We start from the raw sequence: 13029 nt of genomic DNA, 5'->3' as shown, positions 1-13029 counted from the left end.
TGTGTGTATGTGTGTGTATATATATATATATATAAATTTTGTTAGATTTATACATTTCATTTTTTAGTGCTAATGTAAATGATATTGTGTTTCAAATTCCAATTGTTCATTGCTGGTAAATAATAAAGCAGTTGACTTTTGTGTATTAAGCTTGTATCCTGCAATCTTGCTATGATTGCTTATTTCTTTCAGGATTCTTTGGGATTTTCTAGATAGGCAATCTTGTCATACATAAATAGAGACAGTTTTATTTCTTCCTTCCTAACTTGTATACCTTTTATTTCCCTTTCTTATCTTCCTGCATTAACTGGGACTGCCAGTATGATTTGAATACAAGCGGTGAGAGCAAACATCCTTGCCTTGTTCCTGATCTTAGTAGGAGAGCATGTGGTTTCTCACCATTAAGTATGGTGTTAGCTGTAGGTTTTTTGTAGATATTTGTTACTAAGTTTAAGAGGTTCCCGCTATTCCTCGTTGGCTGAGCGTTTTTATCATGAATGAGTGTTGGATTTTCTTAGATGCTTTTTGTGCATCTAATGATCTAATCATATGATTCTTCTTTTTTAGTCTGTTGAAGAGATGTATTACATTAATTGATTTTCAAATTTTGAACCAGCCTTGCATGCCTGGAATAAAGTGGTGTATAGTTTTTTTTTAATGTGTTGTTGGATTTGATTTAGTAATATTTTCTTGAGGATTTTTGTGTCTTTGTTCATGAGAGATACTGTTCTGTAGTTTACCTTTCTTATAATGTCTTTTGTCTGGCTGGGCTTGTAAAATGAGTTAGGAAGTATTCTGCTTCTATTTTTTGGAAGAGATTGTCTAGCGAATTAGTGTAATTTTTTCCTTAAATGTTTGGTAGAGTTCACCAGTGAGAACTCCTCTGGGCCTAGTATTTTCTGTTTTAGAAGGCTATCAATTATTAACTCAGTTTCTTTAATGGATATAGTGCTGTTCAGATTATCTATTTTTCATTGTAGGGGGGTTGGTAGATTGTGTCTTTCAAGGAATTTGTTATATTTCATCTAGGTTATCAAATTTGTGGGCATAAGAGTTGTTCATAATCTTTTCTTCTTCTTCTTCTTCTTCTTCTTCCCAAAGCCCCCCAGTACGTAGTTGTATATTCAAGTTATAGGTCCTTCTAGTTCTGCTATGTGGGACACTGCCTCAGCATGGCTTGATGAGTGGTGCTAGGTCTGCGCCCAGGATCTGAACCGGTGAAACCCTGGGCTGCCAAAGTGGAGCACACGAACTTAACCACTGAGCCATGGGGCCATCCCCCATAATACTCTTTTATGATCTTTTTACTGTCCACAGAATCAGTAATGATGGCCCTGCTTTCATTTCTGATGTTAGTAATTTGTGTTTTCTCTTTTTTGGTTGTTAACCTGGCTAGAAATTTATCAATTTCATTGATCTTTTCAATGAAAGATGTTTCTTTTCAATGAAAGAAATGATCTTTTGGTTTTGATTGATTTTCTGTTTTCACTTTCATTGATTTCCACTCTAATTTTTATTATTTCTTTCCTTCTGCTTGCTTTGGATTTAATTTGCTCTTTTCTGGTTTCCTAAATTAGAAGCTTAGATTATTGATTTTAGATCTTTGTTCTTTTCTAATATATACATTCATTGCTATAACTATACTTCTAAGCACTGCTTTGCTGGATCCCTAAACTTTTGGTAAGTACTATTTTCATTTTTATTTGTTCAAATATTTTAAAATTTCTCTTGACTCCTTTGACCCATGTGTTGTTTAGAAGTGAGTTGTTTAATCTCCAAGTGTTTTGTGAATTTAATATGTTTCTTTTATTTTTTAACTAGTTGCCTTTCCTCTTTTTTAACTCGTGTGCATTATTATCTATTTACTGACTGGAGCTTTTATTTTTTCCTATTGATATGTGTGTCCTGTTTTTTTGTTTTCAGATTTAAAAGCCTTTTATTCTACGTACAATTCCTTCTAATTCTGCTTTTTGTGGAGTTGTTTTTGATGTTGGAATAGTTTTAGATTTACAGAAAAGTTGAAAGGTAGTACAGAGCTTTTCTGTATACTCCTCACTCAGCTTCAGTTTCCCTAAATGTTGTCATCTTACATTTCCATGGTACTTTACAGTCTTACATTTAATGTTAACACTCAGTTTCCCTGAATGTTATCATCTTACATTTCCGTGGTACATTTGTCAAAACTAAGAAACGAATGTTGGTTTGTTACTATAACTAAACTCCAGACTTTATTCAGATTTCACTAGTTTTTCCATTGATGCCCTTTTTCTGTTCCAGGATCCATTCCAGGATACCACATTGCATTTAGTTGTGTGTGGCAGTTTCTCAGTCTTTCCTTGTTTTTTCAATCTTCAAAGATTTATTCAATTTTGATTATGTATGGACTTTGAATAGTTGTTCTGGTAGAAGGATTGGGTTTTTAGTGTAGCATTCCTATTCCTGATTCTTTATGAGATTTTTGACAGAAATTTTAGGTATGGTCTAAGAGGAGTGGAAACTCAATGCTTTTTAATAGCAAGGGAATTGATCTATATGAAATAGGGCAAGACAACTTCAATAGCATCTTTACTGAAGCAAATAAGGTAATCACTACCAGTTCTGTGTTAGATATCCTATAATAAGACCCTCTACCCCTGGATCCTCAATTTAAAATTGTGATTCAAGCCATAATTTGTCAAATTGTTTAAATTTGTGGGCAAAGTTGTATGCCTATTGTGGACAGAATTTCCTATTTCACACAGAAACTTATTGCCTTTTGGAATGACTCCTTCTACGTGAAATTTGAGAATGAAATCTCTGAAGCAATCTCAAAAAAAATAAATTTGTCTCTTTGGCAAGCCATTGATTATTCAAATATGTAAAATATTTCTTGAGCTGTCAACTTTCCAGGTGTATCAAGTATGTTGGAGATGAAAAATTTGTTTGAAAGAAACTGGATTGTGATACAAATGTGACAGAAGTTTCATTGGGTCCCAAAGACTATATATAGCCTCCATTCCACATAAAACAATTTCAGTGTTATAATTTGAGTGCCTTCTCCTTCCTATAGCAACAAAGTAAAGGACTTTGTTACTATAATTAAAATACTATCATGAAGAAAACAGAGAGGGCTGGAAAGGAGAAAAAGGAAGAAGAATGTGAGGCAGCAGCTGTGTTTGTTGGGGGGAAGTTTCAGCATATTTAGCACAGTGGGATTTAAATTCCAATATTTGATGCTTTTGTGTGCATGGTATTTTTTCCTACCCTTGACTGTAAAGTTTTTAGAAAATGATTTTATTAATCAAACATGTACCGACTTTGTAGAGTAGGTGCTTAATAAATGTGGTGTCATGCACTGATTGAGATAGAATGCATTTTAACTTGAAATTTGAATTATTCAATTTTTCAGTGTTTACTAAAAGAAATGATGTAAGAAGGAGAAGAGATTCTTTTGCTACAAGTTTTCCCAATTGCCTATGATGCTTCTAATTATATTTAAATGAGTGGATAAATTAGGTCACATTTAATTGATATATTAAGCAAATTGTTAGATATGAATATATTATCTTAATATGAGTTGAACTTTATATAATCAAGTTTGTTTTCTTAGAAATGTCAATGGAAATGTAATTTTCAGCCTTGAAATGTACCTCCCATTTGTTATTAAGATAGTGTATAATCAACATATGTATCAAAATTTTTAATTAAAATTTTAGCCATTTTGGTAAGTATGTAGTGGTTTTTTGATTTTAATTTGCCTTTTCCTGATGGCTAATGCTGTTGAGTTTCTTTTCATGTGCTTATATATCTTGTTTTCGAACTGTCTATTCAAATCTTTTGCCCATTTTTTAAAAATTGAGTTGTTTGCCTTATTAATTTGTAAGAATTCTTTACATATTCTAGATGCAACAATAGCAGATAAACTTATTATGAATATTTTCTCAAATTTTGTCTTTCCTTTTCATGTTCATAATATTTTTTAAGAACAATTTTGAGTTTTGATGAAACCCAGCTTATCAATATTTTCTCTTGTGGTTGATGTTTTTGTGTCCTATCTAAGAAATCTTTGCCTACTGCAACGTCATGAAAATTTTCTCCTATGTTTTTCTAGAAGTTTTATAAGTTTAGCATTTACATTTAGATTTATGGTCCCTTTCAAGTTAATATTTATATTTGATGTGAGGTAGGGGTCGAGGTTCATTTTTTCCCATAAGATATTCAGTTGCTCCAGCATGGTGTATCCATTCTTAATATGTGTGATCAGAGATAGTAAGAGAGAAATCATAGTATACTTTTATTGTTAACAGTGAAATTGATATTTTTTTTTTTTTAAAGATTTTATTTTTTCCTTTTTCTCCCCAAAGCCCCCTGGTACATAGTTTTATATTCTTTGTTGTGGGTCCTTCTAGTTGTACCATGTGGGACGCTGCCTCAGCATGGTTTGATGAGCAGTGCTATGTCCGTGCCCAGGAATCGAACCAACGAAACACTGGGCCGCCTGCAGCGGAGCGCACAGACTTAACCACTCGGCCACGGGGCCAGCCCCTGAAATTGATATTTTTATTGAAAGCAAATGTGGTATTTGCTTATATGAACAAGCAGATTTTGAGATATTGAATATTATCACCCAGAATTAAGATAACCTATTCAAAATACAAACTAGAGAAGCATTGAAAAAATAATTGGATTTCAGGCAAAATACCACTGCAGTTCCAAGTTGGTACTAGACTGAGAGCTACAAAAATTTACAGCTTTAAAATGTAATTTGATAAGCAGAGGAAAAATAATAAAAAGCATATGAAAGGTAGGCTTAAAAATAAAAAGAAATAGGAGCCAGCCCTGTGGCCAAGTGGTTGAGTTCGCGCAGTCTGCTTCAGCGGCCTGGAGTTTTGCTGGTTCGGATCCCGGGCGTGGACATGGCACCGCTCATCAAGCGATGCTGAGGCGGCATCCCACGTGCCACAACTAGAAGGACTCACAACCAAAAATATACAGCTATGTACTGAGGGGCTTTGGGGAGAAAAAGGAAAAATAAAAAAACTTAAAAAAAAAAAAAGAAATATCACTCCACTAAGGCTTTTTTGTTCAGAAACTTCAAAGGAAGGAAAAGAAAAATTTACATTTCCACTGGTGATTTTTCTGAAGAACCAACAAGATCAGGAGAGATCTAAAGACAAAACCTAGAGATGGGCAGAGGTGATTTTTGATTGTTATTCTCCAAGCTACAGACTAAACAAGTTAACATTGAGCCTTAGGAAGATTCAAAAACAGATGATAAAAACCATGGTTTGTTTGTAAACAGTTAATAATGAAAGAGACCAGTATGGTATCTCTAAGAAAAAGTCTTATTAGACTAATCTGAGTTCCTTTTTTTTTGACAGATCTGCTCTTTTGAGAGATGAAGCAAATGTGATAAACATACCACATTTGTAGCTTGAGAAAGGATTTGCTCAGCTCCATGGTGATATTGTCAAGGTGGAAAAAATATGTGCTGGAAACTGGATAATTTGTTATTTTACATTCAAAGGGACATTTCTACAGCCTTACCACAAGGTGTGGTGCTTGTCCCTACTCTGTTTACTTTTATCAGTTACTTTACCTGTATGTAATATAGAACGCATGTATTTCAAATCTGCAGATCATGGTGAGCTATGAGGATAGTAGCTATATGAATCAAGAACCAGGATCTCACAAGATCTCACTTGGCTGGAATCATGGGCTGAATTTAGAAGGATTACTTTGAATGAGATAAATATAAAGCTATGTACTTGAGTCTAAAAGATTCCTGCCATGTAAGTGTCTAGTGGAAGAGATTTGACTTAACATGTAAGGAAAAGATTTTAGTCACTGGTAAGCTTACTTTGAGTCAGATGTGATGTGGCTGTCAAAAGAACAATGCAAAACAAACAAATGTGTTCTTAGGCTGCATCAATGGAGATTTCTAAGAAAGAGAGTTAGTGGTTCTTCTCTAGTCAGACTACATTGGGAGTATCATCTTCACTTCTGGGCATCCTAGTTTAAGATGGTTATAAGCAAGTTGGAATGAGTTCAGAGGAAAGTGACTAGGAGGGGTCAAAATTTCACAAAGTTAGGTTTAAGAAGTTGAAGATACTTAGCTTAAGAGAAGAGGAAATTACTTCATGAGATAGAGTGGCTGTTTGAAGTATCTGAAAGGCTGTTCTTGGAAATGGAAGTAGGTGTATTCTGCCTGGCACCAAGAGACAGAATTGAGATCAATGGATAGAAGTTAAAGGGAGACAGGTTTCCCTCAACATAGGGAAGAACAATCAGGGTTGTCTAAAGGTAGAGTGGGCAGTCTGGGTGGAGCTAATGGTTTCCCTGCTGCTGGAGGATCTGGGTCTCTGCTTGGCAGGCATGATATAGGATGGATTCATGTATCTAGACTAAGTAGGTGTTTCGACTGTCAAGATGATCTTTAAAATTCTTTCCAAGTCTGAGATTTTAGGATTCAGTAAAATGACAAAGACAACCTGGAGGGTGCAATTCAATACTTTATTCTTTAAGTAAGCAACGCTCGCAAAGTGAAAGAACATTTAGGTCAGGAGCCCTGGTTTCTAGTCTGGCCCTGTTGCTGTCCAGCTGAACACATATGTAAAATTAAAAGATTGTGTACAAGATCTCCAGGCTAAAGTGCAGCTCTCAAAAAAATTCTATTGTTGTGACTTTTGCAGCCCAGTGCTTTGGGAAGAGGAAGTAGGATTGGCAATAGGTTTGGTAAGGCTCGAAACTCAGAGACGTTTATAAAATAAAAGGTAAAGGATGGCTTGCCGTGTGCATGCTTGGAGAAATCAGGGTAGGAATTGAAGAGACCGTGCAAAGATATTATAAGGAAAGGACAGAGATTAGAAGACTAGTTCTCACTGACTCCACTGTTTTGCGTTTTCAAGGGTTTTGACATAGAAGATATGACATTGCTCCCTCCCCTCCTTCTTGGAAGAAAATGATAGATTCTCTTCCTTTAACTTACTCTAATTCTGAAACTGCTGATTTCTTGGAATCTCTGGACTTTCAAAGCTTTTAGTTAAATTCTTCAAGTTTTAAAAGCCTACATTTTAATTCATAGCTACAGTTTTGGTGCGAAGAATTTTAAAGAATTAAAAGACCTTAAGACATCTACACATTTTAAAGAACAAAATTTTAAATGCTGCTTTTGTTATGAGAGGATAATGTGGCACTAGCTGTAGTATCATTTATATTGTGACTTATTGTGAACACTTGGATATTATATTTTCTTGGGATAATGTATTAATGTTTTTAATACTCATTTTTCACAGATTTAAACCATACCAGCTTTATATAATTCATCATTTTAGTTTCTATGTAGTTACGAAGCTCAGAAAATTGTAGATCCTGATGCAGTGAAAGTTGATTAGTAGAAAGATCAGTATGAGGTGGAAGCTTGAATCAAAAACAAGACAAAATAAAACGCCCCCAACAATCTGTGTTATAGTTGTAGCATAAGCAGCTACCACATATACTGAGTTCATATCTTGTAATATGTAGTCATGCATTTTTCTTTATGATTTTAAAACATTTTCATTTCCTAGAGTTCTTTACTAGGGTAGTATCTTCTGTTGTTAGAAAATGGATACAGAAATGAAAATTGGTACCTTTTGCCATCTGTTAGTGTATGGACTTGTGTTTGTGCAAGCCAGCAAAATTTGCTATTTCTCGCAACTAGAGTAAAAATTAATCTTTCTAGTTTGCAGAGCTTTTAGGGATCATTAATTATCATCTCTACCCCCAACATTCATATTCCTACACATATATGCACAGATCTTTTTTTTAAAAGCTTAAATGAACATTGAAACATTTATGTGTAAGTTTGTTAGCATTAATGTTGACCAGTAGAAGCGATTAGATAAGTGTCACTATAGAAAGGGTAGTTGGTTGCTATAAGACTTGGTGGGGCTGTTTTGGTATTTACCTAAAGTGAAAGGAGCCGTTATGTTTAATTTGGTACTGATGCTGAAAGAAACTACACCTAAATGTTAATTAACATTTGTTATGGAGTGGGGATGGAGGATTAAAGAATTCCCTACAGCCTTCACTGAGCTTCATCAAATATTAACATTTTGCCACATTTGCTTTATCATTGTTTTCTTTTTCTCTCTCTATACATGTATTATTTCTTTTTTGGAAGAATTTGAGAATAAGTTTCAAAATAATTTTTCTCTATCCCTGAATACTTTAATGCGTGTTCCAGATATCCTTTGTTGTATTAAAAAAAAAAAAATCACAAAACCTAATTGTGTGAACCAGAGGTCAGGAAACTACAACCCATGGAGCCAAATCCAACCTTCTACCTGTTTTGAACAGCCTGTGAACTAAGAATGGACTTTACGTTTTTAGATGTTTGGAAAAACTCAAATGAAAGAATATTTCATGACACATGAAGATTATATGAAATTCAGACTTCCTTGTCCATAAATAAAATTTTGGAACATAGCCACGCTCATTCATTTACATATTGTCTGTGATCGCTTTTGTGCTACTACACCAGAGTTGAGTAGTTGTGACAAAGACTGTGTGGCTCTCAAAGCCTAAAAAATTACTCTCTGGCCCTTTACGGAAAAAGTTTGCCAATCCCCGGTATAAATCAACAACCAGATATTATGCTTACACATCTGTAAGTCAGCACTTTGGGCAAGAGATGGTTTATCTCTACTCCATAATATCTGGGGCAACAGATGGGATGGCTGAAAGGATGGAGAGAGCTGTGAAAGTTTGACTGGGACCATGTCTGGGGCCTTGATTCTTTTCCAAGAATCTGTTGGGGCTGCAGTGTCCAAGGTGGCTTCTCCACTCACATGTCTGGTGCCTGGGCTAGTGGCTGGCTAGCATCACTTACTCCATGCATAGCAGTCTCATTGTAGTTGAACTTCTTAGATAATGTCTGGCTTCCACCAGAGCAAGTTTTTCAAGAGGACAGGTGGAAGGTGAAAGGCTGTGTCCTAGCCTCCACAGTCCTATAAATTAATCAAACCCCTAAGACCAGCCCAGATTCAAGGAGAGGGAAGGAATAGTTTCCACTTCTCCATGAAGCAGTGGCATGCACATACAGGAAGGAAAGGAACTACCACAGTGTGTATTTCTGAAGACTATTTTTATTAAACTTTTTATTTTGAGATAATTCACTCAGTTGTAGGAAATAATAGAGATCCTGTGTACTCTTTACTGTTTCTTCCTCTGATAACATCTTGAAAAACTATAGTATAATATTACAACCAGGATATTGACGTCGATATAGTCAAAATACAGAACATTTCCATCACAACAAGGATCGCTCATGTTCTCCTATTATAGCCATACCGATTTCCTTCCCATCCCTGCTTACCCGTCCTTAACCACAAGCAAACTCTAATCTGTTCTTCATTGCTATAATTTTGTCATTTCAAGAATGTTAAATGGAATAATATAGTATGTAACCCTTTGCGAGTTGGCTTTTTTCGTTAGCATAATTCTCTGGAGATTCACACAGGTTGTTGCAAGTATCGATAGTTCATTCCTTTTTGTGGAGTAGTATTCTGTGGTATAGATGTACCACTGTTTGTTTAACCATTCACCTGTTGAAAGACATTTTTACTATGTTGAGTCTTCCAATCCATGAGCGAAGTATATCTCTTCATTTATTTGGATCTTCTTTGATTTCTTTCATCAGCATTGTGCAGTTTTCAATGTACAAGTCCATTACATGTTTTCTTAGATTTACACATATTTCATTTTTTAAAGCAATTATATTGTATTGTGTTTTTAATTTTGTTGTACGTAGAAATACAATTGACATTTGTATGTGTATTTTCAATCCTGTGACCTTGTTAAACTCAATTATTCTAGGAGTGTTTTTTGTAGATTCCTTGTAATTTTTTTTATGTAGACAATCATGACATTTGCAAAGAGGGACAGTTATTTTTTCCTTTCCAATCTGTGTGCCTTTCATTTCTTCTTCTTGCCTTAGTGTACTCTCTAGAACTTCCAGCGCTATGTTGAGTAAGAGTGGTGAGAGTGGATGTCTTTACTGTGTTCTCAGTCTTAGGGAGAAAGCATTCAGTCTTTCACCATTAAGAATAATGTTGGCTATACATTTTTTGTAGATGCTCATTATAAAGTTAATGAAGTTCCATTCTATTCCTGTTTTTATCATGAATGGGTGTTAGATTTTGTCAATGCCTTTTCTGCATTATTTAATATAATCAGGTAATTCTTCTTTAGCCTGTTAACATGGTAGATTACATTGATTGATTTCCAAATATTGAGACAGGCTGGCATTCCTGGAATAAACCTCACTTGTTCATGGTGTGTAATTCCTTTTATAGATTGCTGAATTATATTTGGTAATATTTTGTTAAGGAATATTCATGAAGGATGTTGGTCCATCGTTTTCTTTTTTTGTACTGTCTTTGGTTTTGGTATTGGGCTAATACTAGCTTCATAAATGAGTTGGGAAGTGTCTCCTTTTCTAGTTTTTGGAAGGGATTGTGTAGCATTGGTGTTTATTCTTCTGTAAATGTTTCATAAAATTCTTCAGTGAAAAGGGGGTCTGGAGATTTCTTTTTGGAGAGTTTTTAAATTATGAATTCAATTTTCTTAATAGTTATTAGGGCTATTCAAATTATCTATAGGCATACCTTGGAGATAGTGTGAGTTTATTTCCAGACCACCGCAATAAAGTGAATATTGCAATAAAGTGAGTCACACAAATTTTTTGGTTTCCCTTTACGTATAAAAGTTGTGTTTATACTCTACCATAGTCTAAGTGTGCAATAGTGTTATGTCTAAAAATCCCAAAGTACCTACCTTAATTAAAAAATACTTTATTGCTAAAAAATGCTAACCGTCATTTGAGCCTTCAGTGAGTCGTAATCTTTTTGCTGGTGGAGGGTCTTGTAAAAAATGCAGTATCTGCAAAGTGCAGTAAAGCAAAGCGCACTAAAACGAGTTATGCTTCTATTTCATATTGAGTGAGTTGTGGTAGTTTGTATTTTTTGCGAAAGTGATCCATTTCGTTGAAGTTGTCAGATTTATGTGTGTAGAATTGTTTGCAGTATTCCCTTGGCATCTTTTTCCTGTCTGCAGGATCTTTGGTGATATCCCTGTTTGCATTCCTGATGTTGGTAATTTATATTCTCTCTCTTTTTTTCTTTGTCAGTGATGCTACAAGTTTTTCAATTTTATCAATCTTTTCAAAGAACTAGTGCTTTGTTTCATTGATTTTTCTCTATTGTTTTTCTGTTTTCAGTGTCATTGATTTCTGCTCTTTGTTATTTCCTTCCTTCTGCTTGCTTTTAGTTTATTTTGCTCTTCTTTTTCTAGGTGCTTGATGGGGAAGCTTTGATTGTTGATTTGAAACTTTTCCTGTTTTCTAATGTATGCATTTAGTGCTATAAATTTCTTTCTTAGCACTGCTTTAATTATGTTGCACTAATTTTGATATATTGTATTTTCCTTTTTATTCAGTTCTATGTATCTTTCCATTTCCTTTGAGACTTCCTCTTTGACCCAGGTATTATGTACAAGTGTGTTTTTTAGTTTCCAAGTATGGAGATTTTCATGTTATTTTTCTGTTACTGATTCCTAGTTTGCTTTCATGTAGTCAGAGAGAACATACTCTTCATGATTTAAATTCTTTTAAGTTTCTTGTGGCTTTTGTTATGGCTCAGGATATGGTCTTTCTTGGTGTACGTTCTGTGGGCACTTGATAAGAATGTATACTCTGTTCTTGTTGGGTGGAGTATTCTATAAAGGTTGATTAGATCTTGTTGGTTGATGGTGTTGTTGAGTTCTATACCTTACTGATTTTCTGCTGGTTGTTCTATCACTGTTGAGAGAGGGATGTGGACGTCTTCAATATAACTGTATGTTTATCTATTTCTCTTTTCAATTCTCTCAGTTTTTGTCTCACATATTTAGCAGCTTAGTTTTTTGGGATATACACATTTGGGATTTTCTGTCTCTTTGGTTAGTTTACCTTTTAATCATTGTATAATGTCCTTCTCTGTGTCTGATAGTTTTCTATGCTCTGATATGCTCCTTTTCTGATATTAATATAGCCTTTCCTTTGGTTAATGTTTGCTTTATAAAGCTCTATCTTTTTACTTTCAGTTTGCTTATATTGTTACATTTGAAGTGAGTTTCTTGTAGACAGCCTATAGCTGGGTCATGTGTTTTAATCCACTCTGCCAGTGTGTGTCCTTTAATTTTTGTATTTAAATCATTTACATTTAACGTAAGTATTGATATGTTAGGGTTGATGTATGTCATTTTAGTCTTTGTTCTCTCTGTTTTTCATTTTTGTGTTTTCTTTTCCCTTCTTTACTGTGGGTTTTTTGAACACTTTTTGGAATTCTATTTTAATTTATTTATAGTGTTTTTGAATGTATCTCTTTATTACAGTTTTTTTTTAGTGACTGCTCTCTAGTTATTACATTATATACACGTAATTTATCACCCCCACCCAGCAATGAGGTGCACCTCCCACTCCTGATTGGGTTGGTGTCAGAGGAGGCTGAGTGGAGAGTCAGAACTTTCATCATCACTCAGTTGTATTGAGAACTCCCAATCCTGCTCAGTAACAATGAGAATGCCCCCTGCCCTACTCGAGTGTCAACAGAGGTTGATAGAGAAACTCATTACTGCTGGATGGGGGTGAGAGTCCAGGCTCCTTTTGTGGTCTTCACTGAAACCACAGGTAGAGGAAGCCTTGATGCTGACTGCCAGAGATGAAATCCTGCCTCTCTATTTGGCCTCCTTTGACACCACCTCAGTGGGCGCCCTGTTACAGTCTTGTGAAGACTGAAGTCCAGGTACCCCACTTGGCCTTTGCTGGCATACCTGGGCATGGAGGGGGGTGGTCACAGCTTCTCTGTAGTGTTCAAATGATATAGAGTGGTTATTTTCTGAAAGCTTTTGGTCTTGCTAGACTGCCCCTTTTCTGGTCCTTTAACTTGAGTTGGAGCTTTTTATGTGTGAACCCACTGGTATTTTTGGATTGCTGGTTTCTTCAGCTCCAAGTCTAGAATTTTTGAGGCT

General features: G+C 35.1%; 1 protein-coding gene across 45 annotated transcripts in view; it reads left to right on the top strand.

Annotated features, from left to right (window-relative positions):
- EHBP1 (EH domain binding protein 1) overlaps positions 1-13029 on the top strand; it is a 479839-nt gene that overhangs the window by 162480 nt on the left and 304330 nt on the right. For 4 of the 45 annotated variants that reach the window (XM_070235424.1, XM_070235422.1, XM_070235423.1 and 1 more), the window contains exon 1: positions 5361-5532. The exons of the other annotated variants lie outside the window; for them this stretch is intronic. The gene's annotated coding sequence lies outside the window, so the exon portion shown is untranslated. Of the gene's footprint in view, positions 1-5360; positions 5533-13029 lie in introns of those variants that run through there. 45 annotated transcript variants of the gene reach the window in all.

This window comes from Equus caballus, chromosome 15, assembly GCF_041296265.1.
Source record: "Equus caballus isolate H_3958 breed thoroughbred chromosome 15, TB-T2T, whole genome shotgun sequence".
Classification (NCBI taxonomy): Eukaryota; Metazoa; Chordata; class Mammalia; order Perissodactyla; family Equidae; genus Equus; species Equus caballus.
The sequence above is the reverse complement of the archived record's forward strand: the minus strand, read 5'-3'. Positions and strand labels throughout refer to the sequence as shown.